General features: G+C 52.4%; 1 protein-coding gene across 14 annotated transcripts in view; it reads right to left on the reverse strand.

Annotated features, from left to right (window-relative positions):
• The window catches only part of LOC144943679 (neuronal cell adhesion molecule-like), a 168,836-nt gene that overhangs the window by 98,403 nt on the left and 46,592 nt on the right, over positions 1–23,841 (reverse strand). The window contains exon 1 of one of the 14 annotated variants that reach the window (XM_078871391.1): positions 10,293–10,488. The exons of the other annotated variants lie outside the window; for them this stretch is intronic. The gene's annotated coding sequence lies outside the window, so the exon portion shown is untranslated. Of the gene's footprint in view, positions 1–10,292; positions 10,489–23,841 lie in introns of those variants that run through there. 14 annotated transcript variants of the gene reach the window in all.

Below are 23,841 nucleotides of genomic sequence, written 5' to 3' on the forward strand. Positions count from 1 at the left end.
TCCCCTTTACCAACTCACGCTTACCAGCGAGGTGAAGTATGGTCAAATAACCCTTGTGGGAAGGGATTAGTCCAGCAATGGATTAACAAAGGGCTGATTTAGAGCATATATCATAGTTATTGTTTGTAAACCGCATCATCGTCATCATCAGCCATGAACATTCCACCTTTCGACGAAGACCTCCCAAAGCCCCCCTCAGCATAGCTCTCACCATTCCGCAGCGTCAACACCTCAGCGCTCGCACACGAGCTGAACTCATCGCTCCATCTCCCTGGCAGCCGTAACGCGTCGGGCGCATCGCATCGCCGTGGCCGTGAGGGCTTACGCGCGACCGTCGACGTGAAGGGAGACCCCGACTCTCCGAACTTTCCTCCCGGCTGTCGGGCTGCTCAAAAACAACAGCAGCAGCAGCCATCCGCCAATTGAAGTGGCGGTGATGCCACCGCAGCGCTTGTCAGGCCAGAGGCTACGTTGTTAAGTCTCGGAAGGCTCGCCGCTGGCAGGAGGAGGTCACGGCACAGAGCCAGCTGCCATTGGATATTCAACCAAAGATAAAGATCCTCCCACCCCAACGAGGAGTGCTGTTAGCGAGGACCTATGAAGGCCGGCACGGCACATGAGGGGGGGGTGTGTGTGGCCACCCTTTGTCTCCTCAGTGTCGATGTTTACACACCGCACCAGGTACTCATTTGAGGCTGAGTCGCCCTAGGGGAGGCCCAGGACCGGTTCAGATAATCGACACTGGTGTTGGCCCTGAGCGGGAATCGAACTCGGGGTCGCCAGGTTCGTAGCGCAGCGCACGCACCCCCCCCACCCCCCTTCGCAGTGCCGCTGCAGGTCGCCATGGCGATGGCCGTTGGTGTCGCCATGGAGACTCGGCGGAGTGGAGGCCGCGCGGTGCGCGTGGCAGGGCGTCTCGCGACTGTGCATCTCTATGGCGCCGGGACTCCCCGATCCTCTTGCCACGCGATTCTATATCGTCGGTTCAGATTACAACGTGGAGGAGTTTCATCGTTTTTATCATTCTCACCATCATCGTCGTCGTCTTTATCACCGTCTTCATCATCGTCGTCATCTTGATCATCATCGTCGTCATGTTCTTCATCTTCGTCGTCTTCATCATTATCTTCATCATCATCATCGCCGTCTTCATCATCATCGTCGCCGTCTTCAACATCGTCGCCTTCATCATCATCGTCGTCGTCTTCATCAGCATCATCTTTATCTTCATCGTCTTTATCATCATTGTCATCTTGATGGTCATCGTTGCCTTCATCATCATCGTCGTCGTCATCATCGTCATCTTCGTCACTGTAGTTATCTTCATAATCTTCATCATCATCGTAGTCTTCATCTTCATCATCATCGTCGCCATCTTTATAAACTTCATCGCCTTCATCTACGTCGTGTTCATCATCTTCATCATCTTGCTGAGATCCATAGTGAGTGAAGGCATTGGAGCAGTGTTTGGCGTACTGGACTATGCACCCAGTGACCTCTTGAAGGTGGTGAGGGTAATCTTATAGTTGATCCGCGACTGGACTGGGAGCGAGTGGAGCAATAGGAAGGACTGTGGAGATGTGGTCTCGTGGTCAGGTGTTGGTGAGAGGAAGAGGAGGGGGTCTTGAATCAGGATGTTTAAGTGAGAGACAACAATACCCCGGGTCTCCGGGGACATCAGCCAATTGCCACATTCACTCATTGATTCTTCCATCCATGTTGGGGACTCGATCTACCAAACTGGCTCGTTTCATCTCATCCACTCTCTTGTGTTTAACCACCGCCACACTGCAGGTCACACCACTTCTCTTTCCGCTTCTTCCCGCGCACTGCTGCACTTTGAAATTCCCTCCTGTCGCGTTTTTTTCCTCCAAGGTTTTAGAACCTTGCTCAATTCAAGAAACATATTCACTCTCACTCTCTTATCAACATCAACAGTTCCGTTTGTTTGTGGCCTTGGCGTGGTGGGCCTCTGCGCTCGTGCTTGGCAACCGTGATACGAAAATAATATAATTATACTGGGTGGAAGTCAGCCACAGTGGACGAGGATAAAATTGCAGCCGCGAATGAAGACACGAAGAAGACAAATACAGGGTGCTTCAAAATAATGTTAACACGTCTGAGAATTTGCAACAACACCACAAGAAATGTGCCTCTGGGCTCTGGAGACCATCTGGAGAAAATTTCAGGCAAGTGTTGACAATGATGGCGGACAAATGCAGACTCTTTGACTTTTGGAACCCATTAACATACATTTGTTATCATGTTACAGTGTATTATCTATTATTTTTCCTTTAAATACGATAGTCCATGTAAATGTTAACATTTTTTTGAAGCACCCTGTATTCGTCTGTGGGTTAATTTTCTGACTCATCCAGGTGTCGCTGAAGCACGCCGCCCCATTTTGGGGAAATTGATGACGGCCGTATGGCGTCGCGCGCCACCGAAAGTGCGCGAGCCTCATTTTTTTTATTTTTTATAAAACTCAAAACTGCTGCTAGGTTGCGAAAATGGCGCGTGATTGATGCGGCGGGACAAACAGCTGGACGACAGACCATGGTGACTCTGGGTGCAAGAACCCTTGGGCCACGCGGCCCGGCTACGCTGACGGTGTGCGTAAACACGCGACTCCCACGGCGCGTTGGCCGGACCCGCTCAGGCAAAAAATGGCCCGCGGTCATCTCTTAATAATGGGTAAACACGATAATCCCGGTTTGTTACAAACTGCCCAGACGCTCCTGGACAGGCAGGTCCTTGATGGGATGGTGCCTTGAAACTCGCGTGGCCCCAACCTAATTAGCGCCACGCTAACATGTTGCCAAAAATCCGATTCAGTCTAGGGAGGCCTGTCGGGGGGCAAAGAAATAATAATAATTGCCTATTAAGAAGGGTCACCGGTGTGACTGCGCTGGACCCGCATGGTGCCACGGCAACGACCTACGACCTTTCCGCTGACCTGGAAGACAAATGAGCAAACGATGAGCGATCGCCAGATGCCATGGGGGTGGCCCGAACGGCCCCGAGCTCAATAGAAGCTGGGATTTTGATGAACTCTGGTGGCATAACATCTGCGACCCGCAAGCCAATAAAATGAAATAAAAAATCCACATTCTTTTTACGCGGCAGTGAATTCCTAAGCCAACCGCTATGGTCAGGGAGAGAATGAATGGAAAGCCTGGTCGTGACTGTGATCAGGAGCAGCGTTTTCTGGAAAGTTGGCTGGGCAGCCAACTCATAAACAGGGTCATCAATTCGCCAGCAGGGATGGCAAGATAAATCATAACACACCTACTACCACCTGTAGTGTACGTGGGCAAAGCCAGATTAATATTTGGGAGGCCCCCGGGGGTTGTTATAGTCTTGTGTGGGGGGAGTTCTATGCATATCTGATTCCTTCCGTTGACTTTTACCACCACTCATGCCCAATGCCAGACACCTTGGTAATTACAGTTATGGTTATTAAAAGTAAAAAATGAATCGCAAAGCTAAATCCATTGTAAAATGTAAAAAAAGGCAGTTTTATTTATTTATTTCGCCTCGTAAAGCAGTACACACAGTGAAACTATGACTTTAATGACCAAATTCATCTGTCGGCTGAATCACAGCACCACAGTGTTGGATCGAACCCATTATAAAGCGTCGCGTATTGTTGAGTGGAGCAAATCAAAGTCTGAGGCCCGGGGCCACAGGACCCTCAAAGACCCCGCAGTAACCGGTGCCGCACACGAGGGTCACATGGGGCCTTGGTCACATGACCCACCCAGCGCCAGGCAAATGTCAGAACCTTCACACGGGCATTTAACAACAGCACCACTGTTCACTGCTTCCGCTTCACACAACACACACTTTGGGAAGCGTTTCTTTCATGCATTTTTATATCTATATGTAATATTCCACGAATTATGTTGGCTCTCTTGTTTGTAGTTGCTGAATGCTAATTGTGTTGTGGCCCGGGAAGGACATGTCACTCGGATGGGATGATGGCCGGTGGTGGAGGCGTAATGACGGAGTGGCAGCCAGGTGGGGAACGAACCCCGTGAGGGCATCTACTGCGGAGATGGAGCGACGAAATCGGCTCGCGTGCAGGCGCTGGGCAGATTGTTACATCGTCACGTCCAGCAGTGGATTGGCCCTGATTGATAACGATGATGAAGTGTTGTGTTGAATGCTGACTTGCTGATCGTTTGTTTATACATTCTAGGCCCATATATTGATTTTGACAGATCTCCCTTGGCTCTCATCATCATCGCCATCTCATTGCAGTCTCATTATCATCATCAACAATGTTAGCTGCAACTGCTGGATGAACGCTTACCCACATCAAGGTAGCACGCCACATGGTACCCAAGCCCATACTGGAATGGACGAAACCCAGTTCATTGTGAGCTACCCATCCGTGGCGGGCGGTCCAATCTGTGGGGCGGGGTGGTGGGTGGAAACAGCGAGGATGCAGACACACCACACGGGCATGGGGCACGGACTGCCAGCGAGCGAGCGCGAAAATTGAGGGCGCTATCTTTGAAGCGCACCGCTCACAGGGAGGGGGGGGGGGCGAGCCGATAGAGCCGCGAGCCTACCGCCAATCTCTCATGGGCGCTTGGCCCATAATGGAGCGCCCCCCCCCAGACTCCCCTCGCCCCCCCTCACTGCCCCCCCCACTGCCCCACTCGCAATATCAATAAAAGGGGGCGGCTCGCGGCGAATTCTCTCCGGCCCGCGGCTCCGTCGTCGGCGTGGCTGCCGTTGGATAATTACAATGGAGTCAGTGATCACGTGCCATACCCTGGCTCGCTAGGACAGGGCAGTACAGCAAGTGGACTAATCGCAATCTGTTTCATTCTGTACGGAGATCGAGTGTTGCCCACCATTAACAAATGGGGTTTTCTCAGGGTGCTCCAGTTTCCTCCCATTTGTATAATAAACACTCGTCATATATCGGATGTAAGTAAATTCTTTGCGAAACACAAGATTGGTAAAGAGGTTAATGAGGCTGTGCCTTCCCCTGCGTGTCATCGCTGTTGTCACCAGCCACCCTGATCTTCGTGTGATCTCTCCCGGATTTTGAGATGCAACAATCAGTTTTAGCTCCTGCGGACGAACTGATTTTCGTCGCTTCATCCTCACGGCATGCGTTGCTATCGGCTGCGTTCCCTCCGTCGGCTGCCACTCCGTAGCCTCGACCACCAAACGTCCTCCCCTTGTGTGTGGGAGAAATCCAAGTACTCGGAGAAAACCCACCAAGCACAGACTCGAAAGTCCGCACGGACACGTTCACCTACTCGGCGCGTTGCCATCTCCTAACCACGTCACAGGTCCAGAATGTTTTTCCAGCTTGACGAATTTGTGTATGATCCACCAACCCTCGCCTCCAAAGCGCTGAATCGCGGGCATGCGTCACCGCAATCAGAGGCGAGTGAACCACCGGCGACACGGCCATCGGATGCAACAGCAATGCCGCGGCAGCAGCGATAATCCGTAGTTAATTTTCTCCGCTTCTAAACCGCGCGGGTCCGGCCCCTGTTGCACGGCGACGAGAGCCCCACAAATCACGGGCCGACGATGGGATTCCCGCCGACTCTGAGCAAGCTACTGCGGACGCAACGCTGCTGGGCTCCGGCAGACCTGGCACTGCAGCTGTCATGCTTAATATTGACTCGGAGTGAGTAATAGCCCATCCTGGTAAGAGAGAGCAGGAGAAAGAGAGACGGTGAGCCTGGGTGTGCGTGCGTGCCTCTGGGAATGGAGGGTGGCTGGGGGAGATGGGGTTGGTGGCACTGGGGGGATGGGAGGGCATTGGAGGGGGAAAGAGGGAGCTTTGGCTGTCTGCGGTTTTAACACCAAAGGCCACATGATCGATGGGACCAGAGACCGAATTCCCAGGATGATCGGAGGCACATGAAGCGATCGATTGCGGGGTTGCGCTGGTAAGAACCCGGCTGCCACGCGATGTTAACGCGCAAATGTTCCATGTGCTCATTCAATATGGAACAGCGAAAAAAATAACCCAAGTCTGTTTTTCCCCATACTAAACTATTCAACTAAACTATGCTTTTGTTTAGCAGGCAAGGCCCACTGAGTTATTAGCTCTTTTTCGGAAGCGATCTGGCCACAAATGATATCCCAGTTAAGTGACTTATGACGTGGAAATTTATAGCAGCCAAAAATTCTCAACGCATGTTGATTCTACACATTGAGGAAAAAACCGGAAGAACCGGAGAAAAATCCACACGACTACAGGGAGAACATGCAAACTCCAAATATACTGGCATCAGGGTCGAGATCGAACCCACGACGTCCTGTATACCATGTAAGCTACATACACCACCCATCCATCCATCTGTCCATCAGTCCATCAGACTGTCCATTCGCCCGCCCATAAGTCGTTCGTTCAAACGCGGCTCTCAGTCAATAAAAATCCAGCTCTTGTTAACGTCGCGCAAGAGATGTTAACGTGTGCGGATTTTAAGGATGGGGAAACTTCGTGAAACTTCACTCACAGAATCAGACTTGCGTTTGCCAACGCCACGTTGCGCGCGCGGGAGAGAGTCGGGCTTCGGCTAGAGGCAAAGAGAGTACTGTTGCTCAGTCAAAGCTGCCACACCGCCGAGCAGATGGCGGGCCCACGGAGAGATCTGTAGAAATTCAAAATCCCAACTTCCTTTCCGCGTGCCCGGCAGTGGTATTGTAATTGGAGCCCAATTACGTTGCGATTCCCCATGAGCGAAGCCGCAGGGATCAGCCTGGTCGATCAAAACACACGCTGACCCTCGCCGCAGCATCCTCTGGTGGACCACGTCAGGCTCGGATTCATTATAAATTTGCTTATATAGTCCCCGGTCTCAGCATGTGGCGGAGGCAGTGAGTGGCGCAGAGGTAAGCGCATCGGGCCGCGAACCCAGCAACCTGAGTTTGATTCCCGCCCGAGGCTGACGTGAGAAACGGTCCTGCCCACACTACCGCGACTTCATCATCCAGCACCTGATCCGCGTCGGTGAAGTACGGTCAAGCAACCTCCCATCGCGAGCGACACGGCACGGGGAAGCCTTCATCCAGCGGTCGGGAGCGACAGATGGGGCCGTATCAACGCTCTTGATTTGCTTGTTGGATGGCGTTCGCGTGAAAACACGTCTGTTTCAAGGGAGCGCGTTGCTTCGGCGAGGGCACGTGGTCGGCCGGAGGAGCTCCGCGCGCACATTTCTGTCCCCGTGACTGCACGGTGCACGTTGCCCGAGTGACCGCCACCAGACTCCTCGCTGTTTTTAATCATCGCAGCGTCTGTCGCGCGGGCCACGGGTCCATCGTTTAGCGCCGTTGTTCCGTTCGGCACCCGTGACCCGACGCGCAGAGCACCCACGCACGTGTCCCCCCCCCACTACCACCACCCGCATGCACAACCTACAAATAAAGACAAAGATCCCCCGTATAACTTGAACAGGCTACAGGGGCAAGTGCCGTTATAGAGCACCTAAGAAGGCTGGCACGGTACACAAGGGGGTGGGTGGGCAGCACCACGCCCGGCCGCCTTTGTCTCCCTAGTGTCGATGTTTACACACCACACCAGGTACTCATTTGAGGCTGAGTCGACCTAGGGGAGGCCCAGGACCGGTTCAGATAATCGTCACCAGTGTTGGCCATGAGCGGAAATCAGTCAGGTCGTCGGGTACGTAGCGCGGCGCTAACCGCCGCGTCACCGCTCCCCACAACCTACAGTGCACACACACACGCACATGTGTGTGGGGAGCGGTGGTACAGCGGTTAGTGCGCCGCGCTACTAATCCGGCGAGCCAAGTTCGATTTAAAGCCAATGTCGGGGACGAATATCTAAACTGGTCCTGGGCCTCACCTCAGTCGAATTGGCCTGAAATGTGTAACTGGCACAGTGGGTGAAATATTAGCATTGGGGAGACCAATGGGGCTGTGCGCTGGGCTGGCCACCCATCCCCTCGTGTGCCGTGCTGCCGTCAATGGGTGCTTGTGAACAGCGCTTGCCCGAGCAGTTTGTTAAAGGCTATATGGGGGGATTTTTGTCTTTGCACTGATGGTGGTTAGCACGCTAACTATCGATGATACTCATGGCCTATTGAGTTTCCTCCAGTGGAGGCCCTTCCGCCAGCAGTGGCATGAGCGAGCGATTGCAGGGCGGCTGTGCCTTCACCCTATACCCAGTGTTAAGTTCACGGCCACGGGGGCGCGCGCTCGAGACCCCCGGCGCGAATCTCACCCCACTCCTGCGTACGGATCTCTCGCACGCACGGGGCACGCAACCGCTCCGTGCGTGCGCGCGGCATTATTCAGGGAGAGGTGACGCTTTCGACCGGCGGCCGCCATCAGGAGCGATGAAGACGACGATAATTTTTGCGGCCCAACCCGAGCCGCTCCGCGGAAAACCCCGGGTGCGCATTGCTGATTTAGTGAGCGTATTGATATCGAGGTGAGTTAACGCGGGGGCAAATACTTCCATTCGGGTGAAATATCGCGCCGGTTAATACCGAGAAGCGCCGCCGCGACGCATAACTCAGCCCTAAGTGGTCTCCCCGTAATTAATGCGGAGCAAGCCGCCGCCGCGTGATTAAAAAGGGGCGAGCGAGCCCCGCGCTTGTGCGATCACGGTGCGCAAATCGCCACCTCCGCCGTGACGAATTGGCCGCCTCTGCACCTCCAGTTAGCATGGTTGGCTACGTACGGTGCGAAAGAAGTTCAGCATATATATTGCTCGAAACGTCACCCATTTTATGTATATACAGGGACTCTTCTACTCATGAACTTTCAGAGATACGAACAAACCTCTCCGTATGTCATTTCAGGGCTACTGTATTATTGAGAAACATACATACATACGTAGAGCAACGTTTCACTGCTCGTTGCGGAGACTCACGGTCCGAGTCTGGTGGCTGCCCTGGTTATTGCCACGCGTGCACTGATCAATACATTACCGCTTCACAGTGCTCGTCAAAGAGAAACCTGTGATCTCATTGGGAAAGAGTGGGCGGGCCATCGTGTGCCAGCGTCATGGTACAAATTTGGCAACTTTGACAAATTACTCGACTGGAAATATACATAGCAACTTGCAACAAACGTGGCAGGACCCTTCTTGTGAGGCTTTCCTGGGTAAATAAGCATAATAAATACATATCCTGGGAACAGATATCCAACATTGACTGGCACTCGATCGCATCCCATCTCGGAAGCTAAGGGGTGGTTGGGCCATGGAGAGTGCTTGGGATGGGCAACGATCATGCACATTCAGTCGCTATAGGCTGCTGCGGGCCTATGCGGTGGGCATCAGGACTGAGCCTTGGATGAGTGAATGGATCGGCGTGGCCACCGTGGTTTAGCCAGGTTTAGCAGTGGTCGGATTGCGAGGTGGCCAAGAGATGGCACTGAGGCAATGGGATTGGTCCTATTTGCTGTCGATTGAATCCATCCGTGCGGAGCTTTGCATGTTAACCCTCTAGTATGTGTGGCTTTTCCCCTCCCGTATGTAACAAGCCCATTAAAAAATTGGTCAAACGTCCGAAAGAAGGATCCTCTTGAAAATACATCGTCACAATCGGCGAGGCTTTCTTTTATTTAAAAAAAATGCACGATTATTATAATTACGCGACACGCAACTTTCTGTTAATCATGCTGGCCAGGTTTCACTGCAGTTAAGAAGGCTCAACTCACAACGAGATAATTGAGTGTGCAAATCCCGGTCGAAGCTCAATACAGTTCATTACCATCATCCTGGAGTCACTTAAAAGGAAGTCAGCGAAGGTTGTCCAATTAGCATATTCGGGAATGTGGAATTTACACCACTGGGTGGTCGGCCACGAACAAAGATGAACGCCGCCCCAATGTTTATTTGAGAAGCGGCGTCACACTGATTTTTTTTTTTACCTCTGACTTGAGTCTAAATCAAATCCGCATGGTCGCCTTCTGCCCTCCGTTCTGCAACCTTCCCATCGTGCTTGTTAAAACGACGGGACTGAGATCGACAAAAATTAACAACTGGAACATTAGCGCACACCTGGGCAAGCAGAGAAACAGAAATATGTTTGAATACTGTTGACAGATCGGCGGCCGTGGGAAGGAACACTCCAAGAGAGAACATCTACCGAGAGAAGATGGAGCGATGAAATCGGCTCGCATGCAGGTGCGCGAGGAATGCACCGAGCAGCAGGGCAGTGAGAGATGGCGACGGCTTTCTCGCAGAGGCCTTCGTCCAGCAGTGGATTGAGCATGGCTGATCGTCATGATGATGACGACTACGATAAAACCTCCGCGGGTCCGTCAAACGACGCTGCACTTACTTTGCCCGTCGTTCTGGGCGACCAGAGTCGCGGCTCCGCTCCCCCAGAGATCAACGGAGCGATGGTGGTGCGCGCCTCTTCCCCTCACGCTTAGCCCGACGGTCCGCCCGGTAGCACGGGACACGCGAAGCGACGCTCACCGTCGCCAAAACCTCGGTGGCACGGTCGTCGGAAATGTGCGCGGTTGTAGCACAGGAAAAACTAATAATAAAAATAATGTTGGAATGTCTGTACACTCACCGTGTGTACAGACACACGAAGGGAGGCAGTGGGGAGGGAGGGGAGGGGGTCAGCCTTCATTTTCCGCATGGCGCATTGCCCACGGGGAGCCTGGGGGAGCGATCGGTGGGAGGAATCGACGGAGCAACCGACGGAGGGAGTGAACTTTTTCCACGTCTCCATCCTGTGGCTTCCTTTCATGAGCTTGTAATTAGGCACGGCCCGGCAGGTGGGTGGGTGAAGGGGGGTTCAGTTCTGTGATTTCGCGACGGCGTTTGCCCCACAGGTAAGAGAGTGGAATCATTATCGTCATCAGCCGTGACCTCTCCACTGCTGGACGCCTCGCACGGCCTCGCGATGCGACGATCCATCCCACTCCTGCACACGAGCTGATATCATTGCTCCATCTCCGCCTTGGGCGTGCTCTTGGGCATGTTTCATCCCTCGGACCATAATTCTTTCTGCTCCAACGGTAGTCCGGCCATCGTACCCTCTAGCCGTGACGTGTCCTAACCCAGGCCCACTTACTTTTCTTTACAGTCACTGTAATGTCTCCAACTTGCGGGCTCACTCAGTCCCAAACACTACTTGCCCTCAATGGATAATTAAAAGAATTACATTTGCAAAAATTTGAGCTAAATGTTCATCGAAAAAGCTTGGCTTAGTTAAATATGCAGCACCGTTCGTTGAGGCAAGTTGAGTAATTTAAACGAAATTAATATTATTGTCTTTGTTTAAGTCAGAGATCCTTTTCGTTTCAGTTCAGATTAAGGCGGCAACCTGAAATCACGCCTTGTCTGGCCCACACTCTCGACACAGCAAGAGTTGAAGAGAAGCCTTATTCGCTGAAAAACAGCGCATGCCAACGTAATCCTCACACACCGAGGCTTCACCAGACTTAATTTCATCAGCCCACGTGAATTTATTTAAATCGATTAAACGATGGCATCGCTGCAGCAGCCATGTACGCTCTGCCTTGCTTGTTCTGTTCACGTTAAAGTCAAGGAGCAAAGCGATGTCCTGCTCAATTGAGTATTGAGCTGGTGACAACTTCCTGCATAATACAGCCCTGAGGCAGTGCTGGAGATTCTATATTCATAGGGCCGGGGCAAGTGTATCCACAGGGCACAAGGTGTCCATGAATAAATCGTCCATTATTACACAATTGTAGTGAGGCAGCAGTTTAAGCATGGTTTATAAAACTACACAACAAAGACAAATCCCCCATATAGCCTTAACATACGTTTAGAGCAAGTGCTGTTTGTGAGCAGCACCTATGAAGGCCGGCATGGTACACCAGGGGGTGAGTAGCCAGCACCATGCCCGACCGCCTTTATCTCTCCAGTGGGGATGTTTACACACCACACCAGGCACTCATTTGAGGCTGAGTCTACCTAGGGGAGGCCCAAGACCGGTTCAGATAATCGTCACTGGTGTTGGCCGTGAGCAGGAATCGAACTTGGGTTGCTGGGTTCGAAGCGCAGCGTAGCGCTAACCGCTACTCAGTACCGTACTGCTCCCCACACTCCCGCACGCTCACATTCCCGCACGCTCACACTCCCGCTGGCTCACACTCCCGCTGCGGTTCACTCTGCTGACGTTATCATCAACGGCAGCCTGACAGACGCTTCATGCGGCTCGAGGCGGAAAAGGTTATCGGCCAGATCTTCAAACTCGAGGTTTTCGTTCCGTGTATTTTTTTCTCTTCTTTACAAATTGGGGGAAAATGCAGCCGGTGGCGTAGCGGTTCCCAGCGCACTGGGCTTGCAACCCGGGCATCGCCGGTTCGATTCCATCTCCCGGGGTCGCAGTTGAAACGCTGCGTCGAGTTTTGTTAAATTCCCCCCCCCTCTCCACCAAACCCCCTCCGCCACTGTCCAGTACTCGGCAGGTTAGTCGCCCGGCAGGTCGTGTGTGGTGGGGTAAAGTGAGGGCACTCCTCCCACCTCTTGCAAGACGTACTCAGCACGGAAGAGTAGGCCAAAGTGTACGCTCTAGGGGGGCTCTCTAGAGTTCACATCTCTCGCAGAGGCCCTGCCGCCAACGTTGGCGTGAGAAGGCAATTGCAGGGCTGCACCTCTACCTTATTGAGAAAAAAGTCAGTCGGACGATCCTGCCGCTTGCAGTGAAACGAAATGAAAACGAACCTAGAAGGTGACACTCGCCGTCTCGCTCGCTGGCCAATAAACGGGAGCAGGCTGTTTAAATTGACAGCGATGTGTCTGTGGACAGCCCTTCTGCCAATCAACTGCTGGATGAGGGCCTCCCCACGCCGAGCGGGTCGTGGCAGTCATTTGACCATACTTCACCACGCCGGCCAGTGCGTGTTGGGAGGACAGATGGCGGTGCAATCGGAGTGCGGTACAGCAAGAGTCATTTTCCTGCGCTGTCGCGTGCTGTCCCCCCGCGGAAGCCGATAACAGCAGCCTGCTGTGCACGGTGGTGGCCGTCGCCCATCCGAGCGCTCCGCCAGGCTCGAGCCCTCGCTTGGTCTGCGTGGAGCTGACGAGGCCGTGGGTTTGGTCGGAGGCAGCGACGGCGATCGGAGCGCTAAATCCTCGGTCGCTCCGCGTAACTTCGCCGCCGTCGTTCTACTTATGCAAATAGCGTTGCATTTCCAATTAAATTTTCCTCGCCGTAAAAATTCATCGGAAATTAAAATAAAAAAAAGCAGTTCGCCGCTGATTTATTCATTTAATAGCTAAACGAGCAGAACGACGGCGATAGACTTTTTTCTTTTTTACAAATGTGCTTTTTCTTGCGCACAACTTCCACCCCCCCAAATCCCTCCCCTGGGCCCCCCCCCCACCCTGCCATTCCAAAACCCCTAAGCACCCCTATCTCCATCTCCACGTAGCCGCAATTTACTGAGACTATCACCCTCTCGAATTTGAAGCTCATCAGATTGGGAAGCTCATTAGCCGCAGCAGCCGCAGCAGCCGCGGCAGCGGCAGCAGCAGCCGCAGCAGCGGCAGCAGCCGCAGCAGCCGCAGCAGTAGTGGTGGAGAAGCGCAGAGGGCGAGACAATGGCGAGAGGAGGCGGATCGTGCATTGGGTCATGAGGGGTCACAAAGTAGTCCACGGGCGCAACATGCACGGAGACAGAGGTCGCGCGTGTAGCTCGCCGAAAATCGCGCCCACCCCTCACTCCACTCCACGAATGCAAATGAAGGCGAGCGATGGAAGCAGGTCTGGACTGCGGCCGACGTCAAAAGATAAACATCTCACGCAGGGCCCTACAGTCGAACCTCCCGGTGTCAACCTTCCACGCCGCCAGCATTCGACCATCAACCGAATCGGGACCGGGCCACGTGACCGATGCGACCACATGATGCCACGAATGGCGCCGACAAAGATTCGGCGGCCTGCGAGTGGCACGGCCACCGATCCCGGACCGTCGACCCACACCGTGGACACTCCGCAGACGCTGGCTGCTGTCTCCGCTCCTTCAAAGGGGGGCGATGGGCGAGATCCACTCTGCTTCTGAACAGGCAATTGAGTGGATAACAAATCTAAAATTACACCTTTAATCTGCTGTTATTAATCCCTACGAATGAAGGAGACCCGTGTAGCTTGCACGGGCTGTCGAGGGCAAGTGCTGTTAGTGAACGCCTATGAAGGCCGGCACGGCGCACGAGGGGGTGCTGTGGCCGGGACACACAACCAGGTGTTTGGACATTTAATGACACTATTGTAATATTGTAATACATTAGACATCCGCTTACCAAAAAAGGGTAATAATAATCTTTACCATTAACATCATCACCGTCAACAATACGGCCACGTATCATTATTGCCAGTCACCCTGATCACCACCACCACCACCATCATAATTCTAATCATCACCATAATCACCACCATAATCACTGCAACCATCATCATCCTCATCACTTTAAATTCATCATCATCAGCGTACCACCATCATTATAAACATCAACACCATCTACCATCATCAACATTGTGATCACAATTGCAGCATGTTCAAAATGCGGCTGCTAGGGTGTTAACCAGAAGACCTTCTTCACATCATATTACACCCGTGTCGGCCTCCCTGCACTGGCCTCCAGTTTCACCTATAACACAGTTCAAAATCCTATTGTTAACTTACAAAGCAGTGAACCATGTTGCCCTGCCTACATCATTGCCATGCTGCACCCAAGGCCCCGAAGCTCTGGGCGTGATTGCAGATTTTCTCTTTATTCCCAGGTCGAGGAGTCGGTGTATGGGTGACCGAGCTTTCCCTCGTGTAGGCCCCAGGCGCTGGAACACTCTTCCACGAGATATCAGAGGGGAACTCTGTTTGTGGACATTTTAAAAATGCACCTTAAAACCTATTTATACGCTTCCGCTTATTAAACTTGTAGTTAATTTCGTAAATGATTCTTAAAATGTATTTATGATATTCGTGTCATGCTGAGTGTCTGCTGCTGGTGTGTCCTGTACAGCGCTTTGAGATCCTTAATGAAATGCGCTATATAAATGTCATCTTTTTGGTTCTTTCGGTAAAGTCACGTAGAAGGGAAATAATAAAATAATAAAATAAAACACAATAAAATACTATTCTCACCACGTTTCGGCCACCCTTATTAGCAGCCATATTAATCACAGGAATTATGTGGTTCACAAACATCCCCATCATCATCATCATCACGAACTTCATCACCACCAGCACCCGTGGTGCATTGCGCTACCACTCTCACTGCGAATACTCGCTGCTGAGCGTCTGACCGAGGCGCGCCGATATCACCGCTCCGCCTAACTTAACCGTCGCTTAGCCAACTTAAGCATCACGCTTACGGCGCCCGAGGAGCCAATTCACTCCGGCCATTGTCCTGAGACATCAGACGGCGAACGAGCGCAGCCCACTCGGAGACGCGCACGCACTCATCGATAATAACAACAACGACACGACGACGGTGATGGGTGTAACACGAGCGCGCTGACCGATTTTTTGTTTCGCACTTTGATTCTCTACACTTTTGATCCACATCCTCTACCTGCCGTAGGGCTCAGAACAGCATGCGCCCGGTTCAAAGGATGTGATATGGTTTGGGCGGGGGTGGGGGGTGGTGGTAGAGTTGGGGTGGGGGGGAGAGTCACGATTCAACTATAAAATCACTGATCGCCGGACGTGCGATCCAATGCGCGTGTCGCGAGAATGGATTATAATCGACGGATCGAACATTTCTCGCGAGGCATGGGTTGCTATCAATGCGTCCCCCTTAACAGAACTTCAATCTTGCACAAGACAGCCCGGGAAACACGGCCCAGGTGTGTATCGTGCAAGATAGCAGGTATCGGTTCTTATTCTCGTCGTACCTTCCTTTGAAACGAGCGTCGGGCTGCGTTCATCTCGAACGGCAATGCCGACGAAAACGACTCGGGCCGACGCCGACGTCCTGAACGAACCACCCGATCGACGGTCCCGCGAAAGATCCTCTGGAGATTTAACCCGTCGCTCGAAAACAACGGGGCGTTCCCGTCGAATCGAACCCGCACGCTGCGATCTCCACGAGTGGAAACTCAGAGAGAGCCCCATTGCGTGCAATCGCAGAAACACGGAGCAGACCCTACACCACCTGACAGCGCCAATGAAATCGAGTTTGGCACGTGGGCAAATATGCAAATTGATTTGGGTTTTTAGCAAAACTTTTTGGCACTCCACTGTACCTCCTGCGACGGTTTCCTGGCTTGGTTGGGAATCGTGGCCCGCGATCCGAGACCTAATGGGTTCATTTCGTGGTTGTGATGACCTTTTCGTTGTTTGTGTTTTTTGTGTTGGTGCCATATTTTTATTTGTTTATTAATTTTTTATTTTGCTTGTTAGTAAGGTTTTCACTTGCTTGGTACGTGTGTGTGTATGTGCGTTGGGCAACTTACTCGCGGTATGTAGCTAAACACGTATATAGGATTTGGTACATATATAGTTAACGTACAGCGTTGTAGGATGCTGTTAGCATGAATGACGCTATATAAAATGAAAGTATTACTATTAATTTACACATTTTCTTGCCAACGACAACATCGCCATCAACCCAAGTCCCGATCCTCCTTCTGGGAGTGCGCTGCTGTCACCATCTTAGAATCTCACCCAGATCCGCAAGAACGCTGGTGAACAGCGTGGAACAACGGGCACGTCCAGAATAAACACCTCCTCGTTCCAGAGCCAAACACTGCACCTCCTGAGCTTGTTATTCCTCCTCAGAGACACCGGTGGAACCATCAATCACATCAGAACATCAAGAGGCCGATGTGCACTCCTCCTTCATAAATGGAAAATTAAAGACTCAAGCCACAGTGCTATGACTGTGACTATGGACCATATATAGTAAACCCATAGAGACACTTAAAGATACAACAAGATTCATAGAGACCTATAGAGATACATAGAGAATCACAGAGATGAATGGAGACCCATTGAGATACATTAAAAACAAGCCATAGTGGCCATGCAACCAAAACTTTGGTCCATACAGTAAACCACTGTAGTCTGCGCTCCTTCAAAGGAGGATGAATATCAAAATTACACAAACCTCTCCTCTGAAGCCCTCTCGTCATTGCTAGCAGACCTCGACATTGGCATTTAGCTCCAGGACATCTTGCTGCCGTACGCATGAACAGAATGGAATGGTTAAATATAAAATAGAATAGATGACCTTTTCCCATTTATGCGCTACGAAGAAGGGCATTGCCCAAAAACGTCACTTGCAATAAAATATATTTCCTTTTAAGGCCACATCGCAATTGGCGAACGTGTTGAGTTTTATATCTTTTTTTATATTTTTCTTGGTATTTCTATAAAAATATATATAATAGACTTCCAACTTTGCTTAATTCATCCAGCCATTCGCAAGGGAGAGATCTCTGGCAGCAGATCCGAGCAAGCCGTGAGGACTCCCACATTGCCAGGGCGTCGTCCAATCCATCTCCGGGAGACAAGACACTAAGTGGCAGGGCCCCACCAGGTGGCTCGAAGTCATTTACCAACCCCGGAGGAATGTTTCTCGTGCTTTTTGCGGTTCCCGTTTATGTTAAGTGCGGCGTCTCGAGATGCGTTTTGCAATTCGGTCGTGTGCTATAAATTCAAATTATCATCGTCGTCGTCGTCGTTATCATTGCTATTAATGGCGCTGGTTAGTTTTTGAACTAACGACCGCGCAAATGGCAGCGTCACCGTGCTATCAACCTGCGCTCTTACCCTGGCCGTAAAAGACCGGCGCGCCATGAATGAAAATTACACGACAAAGAGGGAGCCGGAAGGCACGATGGGCCTCTCTCGCTTGAAAGCCTCCGGAGTCATAAACCATAAACTCACGATGGCGGAGCGCCGCGACAGCTTCCGTACGTCGTGCTGCCACGAAAGGGCCCACCGAGATGCGCCTTGCAACAAACGTAGAGGATAAACTCGGGGACCCAAACAAATGCGCCCGCGAGATAGCACAGGAACAACAAGTGCTCATTTCGCGGCCCAAGGCGGCGCACACGTCCACGGCTATTCGTCCGCCTCGTGTAAGTGGCTTCTTGGAAGCCGTTGGGGGGGGGGGGGGAAACGCAAAAAAACGCCAAAAGACATTTACTTTAAAAATTAGTTTCATGTCCGTTATAGAAGCCGCTTTGGCTTCATCTTTTTCCCCCGTTCGACTGAAACGTAAAGGGAAGCCATATGGGAGTAGGCGGCGTTTAAGTCCCATCCTTCCTCGGTGAAGTAGCGTCAATAAATCACCCTGTGCACATTAGCTGTGGGCGAGTGAGTGACTTCACCGCAAGGATCTAGATCCACCCCCCCACTCCACACTCCCTACCCACATCTCCCCAAGTCTCCCCACGTCCTCTCTCAGCTCCCCCCCCCGCTCGCCACTGCACCCCCACAACGCTCCACAAGTGGCGAGCTTCGCCCCTCTAACAAAAGCTGGTGATTGCTACAACAATTAAATTAGCTGCGTAGGAGGGGGAGGGGGCTGACCAGCGAAGGTGGTGGCCCAGGGGGGGAGCTTGTTTTCTCGCCTGCGAGCCGAATCCAGCCGAGAGCGGGCTGCCATTGGGACAATTAAGACCACGCGGGCAATTAAGACCGCCGCATGCTCAGTGGCATTCGTATCGCCTGGCTGGCATGGGTCCTGGCACAGGAATGAGTTGGGGGCCCTTTGTCCAGTTCCTCCCAACCCACCTCTTTCTAGCTTTGCGACTGGGCCCCTTCCGACCCCAGTGGTTCTTCTGGGCAGTTCCACCGCCCGCACGCTCGATAGCTTACGCCCCGGTCTGTGGGTCTCTGTCTAAATCTGCGCACCTCTGCGTACGTCTGCAGATATGTAAGCAAATCATTGGTGACCAAATCTTTAGCTCTTTAAGCAAGTCGTCTTCCCCCGCACCGCCGATTAGCAACATACGTACATATGGCCACGCTGGGACCATCAAATCACTACATTGGTAGCCCAGCTTAATCACAACTCAGTCTGTGAGACTGCAGGTGCCTATGCAAGTCTACAGATCTCATTGTTAATCTATGCAAGCGGTGCAGCGTGGTTGACATTGATCCTGGTGCAAGAAATAAAATGCCACCCCCCACCCCCTGTTCCCCCCTCCCACACCCATGGCCCCTTTCATGAAAGCTCGGTGACTGACCTCCCCCGACCCTGTGGGCTCCCCGGGCAGTTGTCTCGCCTGCACACTCGACAGCTGTGCGATTGCGCGCACACACACGCACACCCACACACGCACACACACACACGCACACGCACATACACACGCACACACACACACGCACACACACCCACATGTGCCGCTGCGATGGTCGCCCGCTGGCAATGTTTGGGGAAACAAAAACATTTGGCGAGGAGCGCGGTGCAGATGCTGGCATCGGCCGCTCGCACCGTCGTTGTGCATCGGTCCGCGTGGGGGATCATGCCGTGCTGACGGTGGGAAGAGGAGACGCATGCCAAGGAACCAGACCTGGAGTGTTGCCGACTGACGGCCAGCCAAACTTGAAATCTCGCCGTCAATCGGCCGGTGGCTGATTTAAGTCGCGCCGAGTGGGCGTTCGGCCCGGTGGTGAAAATCCAGCGGATGATCCGCGTAGATCCTACCGCTAATTAAATTGACTCGTAAATGTAAAAATGCGCAGAGGGAAAATGTGGAAAGGCGCACGCTCAGTATGACACCCAAGGGACAGGAAGACAGACACACGGTTCAGAGAGTAAATTCACGTTCGAGACGTCATGTCGGCTGTCAATAAACATAAGCGGGCATGGAGAAAAAGATGTCGATAGAAGGGACGGCGGTCGGTGATTGAGACTAATACGGAGTGACAGCCTAGGGAGGGAACGCGCCCAAGAGCACGTCAACCGAGGTAAAGGAACGATTCTGGTTTGACTGCAATTATGGTTGGAACTCAGGATTAGTTCTGTTATGTCTCCCTCCACGAGCTGCTCTACCACACAGGGGGTCATGCGCAGCTTGCTGGAAGGGTCCCGGATTGATCAGGTTGGTGAATAAACACCGGAGATAACACAAACTAAAAAAAAAATCGCACCACTTCATTAAGATCCAAAGGTGAACGATGTCAGCGCAGTTTATAATTAATTGGGCCTCGTGTTTCAGGAATCAGTCTATACATTATTCATCACATTAAGTGCTTTTTAATGTTATTTTCTGAGGGGGGGTGGGGGGGGGGGGTGCAGATTCCTGCCAGCTCCGTTTGAAAACCCTTCGTAATCGCGAATTCACAAAAGTAGCGCTTTCATCTGTGGCCTGAAAGGCCACGCGAGACACGGGGGAGCCTCGGCAGAGAGGGCCGCGCGCTCTTCAATGCGGGCACTTAGCGAGCGGCGGGAGGATGGAGCGCCAACCTTTTGTGTTCTGTGGAAGCCCTTTGATGGAAAATTTGTGGGATGTGGCAGACGTGTGTCGGATCTGTCTTGTACTGATCTTGTACAGAAAAGGTTGCAAGAAGAGCAAGAGCAACAAAAAAAGCACCCAAAACATTTAAAACGAATTGTAAGTGTGCGTGGGCGGTGCTCGCTAACAGCACTTGCCCCAACAGCCTTGTGGGGAGCCGGTGGCGCCGTGGTTAGCGCACCGTGCTTTGAGCCCCACGACCCGAGTTCGATTCGCCGCTCAAGACCAATGGCAGTGGTTCATATCTGGATGTTTCCTGGGCCTCCGTGAGGTCGACGCAGCCTTAAATGAGCACCTGGTGCATTGTGTGCAATCATCAGCACTGGGAAGACAAGGCTGACGGGGCATGGCGCTGGCCCATCCACTTCCTGCTGTGCCGAACCAGCCTTAATAGGTGCTTGCAAACAAAACTGTCATCAACAGCTTGGTGAAGGTTACACGGGGGATGTTTGGCTTTGAGGGGACGGACGTTGAATAGTACATTAGTTAGCACACTGATGACACGACTGGCGTTCGATTCCGGACCATGGCGACTCGTGAACTAGTCTTCGGCTTCTCCTGGTCACACCACCCCTTTGTGTGCCGTGCCGGCCTTCATAGGCGCTCACGCACAGTGCTTGCCCCAACCGTCTATGCGAGCTATACGGGGAATCTTTGTCTGTGTGGAACTGTGGAGCGGGTTGTTCGTGCCCTGACGCTTCGAACCCGACGACCTGAATTCGATTGCTGGACACGGTTAGCATCAGCGGCGAGTGATATCTAAATCGGACCTGGGCCTCCTCTAGGTTGACTTAGCCATGAAATGATTAGAGCGTCAAACTGTTGCTTTTTTTCTTTATCTATGCATTCTGCAGACAAATATCCCCATCCAACCTTTTGCGGACTATTTGAGCAAGCACCGGATAATGGCGGCATGACACATGAGGGGGTGGTGGTGGTGGCCTTTGTCTCCCCAGCCCAAGTACAGTCCTCATTTAAGGCTGAGTCAACCTAGGGGAGGCTCAGGACCAGTTCAAATTTTCGCCACTGTTATTGGTCGTGAGTGGGAATCGAAATTAGGCGACCGGTTTTCTTAACAGATTGTTAGGTCAAGTGTTGTTAGCGAGCACCTATGAAGGGAAACCATGGATCATCTCCCGAGATGCACTGCAGCACCATGATGCACTCCTCAACATTTTGCAATGCCAACACCAGAAGCGGTTGGACAGGAGACACGACGAAGAAGACTTATGAAGGCCGGCACAGCACACGAGGGGGTGGGTGGCCAGCACCACGCCCGGCCGCCTTTGTCTTCCCGGCCGTGATGTTTACACACTGCAACTGGTACCTCATAAGAACACACGTTTAAACATGCACACCCCATGTGCGATTCCTGGCCCTCTCGTACCGGGAATCGGTAATCGCCTCCACCCCCCCCCCCCCCTGAGCACACTTCATCATGGAGCCGCGGGATGGAAGAACACGACTGCACGTTCAGCATCGGAGGCCGCTGATCCTATTAAGGCAAAACTCATCAGCGCCCGTGCGCCACAGAAAAAAATCACGGGCGCCCCGTGGACAGGAGACGAACGGGTGGCGGGGGGGGGGGGGGAAACAATTACCGAGCCGCGTAACAGCCGTCATCGCGAGCGGCGCACGTATCGCCCCGGATACGGCCCTGCTAATAAAGGCACTAGCGGCGATCGCCGCCGCCGTAATGATCGAAGCGAGCGGGGCCCGGTACGCGGGCGAGCAAGCCCCGGGCTCGACGCGCGCTAACTGGGAAGGATTAGGGACGCAGCCCCGTGAGCCAATTAAGAATAAAAAAAAAAGCCTCCCGCGGAGCGCCCCGCAAGCTTCCACCTCGTGACGTTCTACGGCGGCCGCTCGCAAGACGAAGCGCGCCGCCGTGCAATTAACGCTGCCGCCGCCGTCCCCAAGTTTGGCCCCCGTTCTTTCCGTGTGCGCCAAATGAATCCCATTTATCAAAATGTGCCGCCACCGCCCCTGGCCCCCCACCAGCCTCTCTCCCGCTAAAGCAACGGCCGCAAGAGGAGGCCGCTCTTAAAATCGGCTAATGACTCGCCGATAACGTCGATACGTCGGGCGTAAGCGTCAGATGCGCGTTTTATAAACGAACGGGAACACGTGCAGCCAGATGTTGGGTGCTGCTGCTGATGAGGCTGTAGGAATGTTCCCTGCTGATGCTGCTATTGCTGCGACTCGTGGTAATGATGACAATGATGACGGTGGCGATGATGAGTTTGTGAAATATACGTTCTTAATAATTTAACAGTAAAATAATTGACAACCCAGTGCTGGGTTAAAAGCCTCCCGATGTCATGTTGGTCATGCGAGTCTTTCTTTGTGACCATACATCACCAACGCTGGGAAGGTCAGGGGGAACCGGTTCAGGTTTTCACTCGCCACTGACATGAGCCGTGGCATGGAGTCGAACTCGGGTTTGCTGAGTTCATAGCTCATCGGTTGAGTGTTCGAGCCAGGCTGGGCCAGGATTCGGCAATGGTGGTCCCACTTTTCACCCAGGCAAACCGGCAAGCACTGACCTAGGTACCTCTTGTTTATTGCTATAAGAACAATGACATAGATTTAATAATATACAAGAAAAAAATTTAAACGAGAACAATAATTAAAATAACACGTTTTATGATGATCCCTGTACCGTTGAGTGCAGTGCGCTAGCTGCTTCACCAACACCCGGTGGGTAATGCACTGCGCCGTTCGTTATGAGAGAGACATAAAATGCAGACATTTACAATCACCATTATTGGATTGTTCGTGAACTTTGTTCCATTACGTTGGTGCCTTAATAATGAAAAACGAGCGAACACTGAAAATGCATGCACTTCATCATCACCATAATTATGATAGTCACCATCGCCGGGATTTAAGACGAAGGTCATCTCTCATCATCCACGGGCAAAATTAATCCTTTTCAGGAATTTCAGCTGACTCGGAGGCCAGATCCACTACATCTCGGCAGCAATGGGCCGTTGAATCTTGCAAGCGCGTTTACGCAAGGTCCGTACGGTCGAGCTAAATCGGAACGCTCAGCGAAGCTCAAAAAGCCCACACCCCTGCCGTCCCCACCCACGGAGCCCCCGTGTCACTCCCGGTGAGCGAACGGTCGTGAGCTCGACAGCACAGGGAGCATAGTCGCCATTGCACCGCTCTCGCAAACCGAGACCGGTGCTGCCCTCCGTGACCCCTCGCCGAGTTGAAACAAATGAAATCTGAACCGTCAAGCGTACGATTCGATCGTCGTTTATTTCATTTCGAAAGGCACAGCGCCGCTATTTTTAATGACATTGCTACTCACCGCAGAGAACTGTAGCGACACGACCACCGCACTCTATGATAGCTGGCGCCAAACTGCAGCACACGCCATCCCGCACGGCATTTTACTTCCGATTACGCTCTGATGATGCACGTGAAA

Source organism: Lampetra fluviatilis, chromosome 32 (genome assembly GCF_964198595.1).
Source record: "Lampetra fluviatilis chromosome 32, kcLamFluv1.1, whole genome shotgun sequence".
NCBI classification, from domain to species: domain Eukaryota; kingdom Metazoa; phylum Chordata; class Hyperoartia; order Petromyzontiformes; family Petromyzontidae; genus Lampetra; species Lampetra fluviatilis.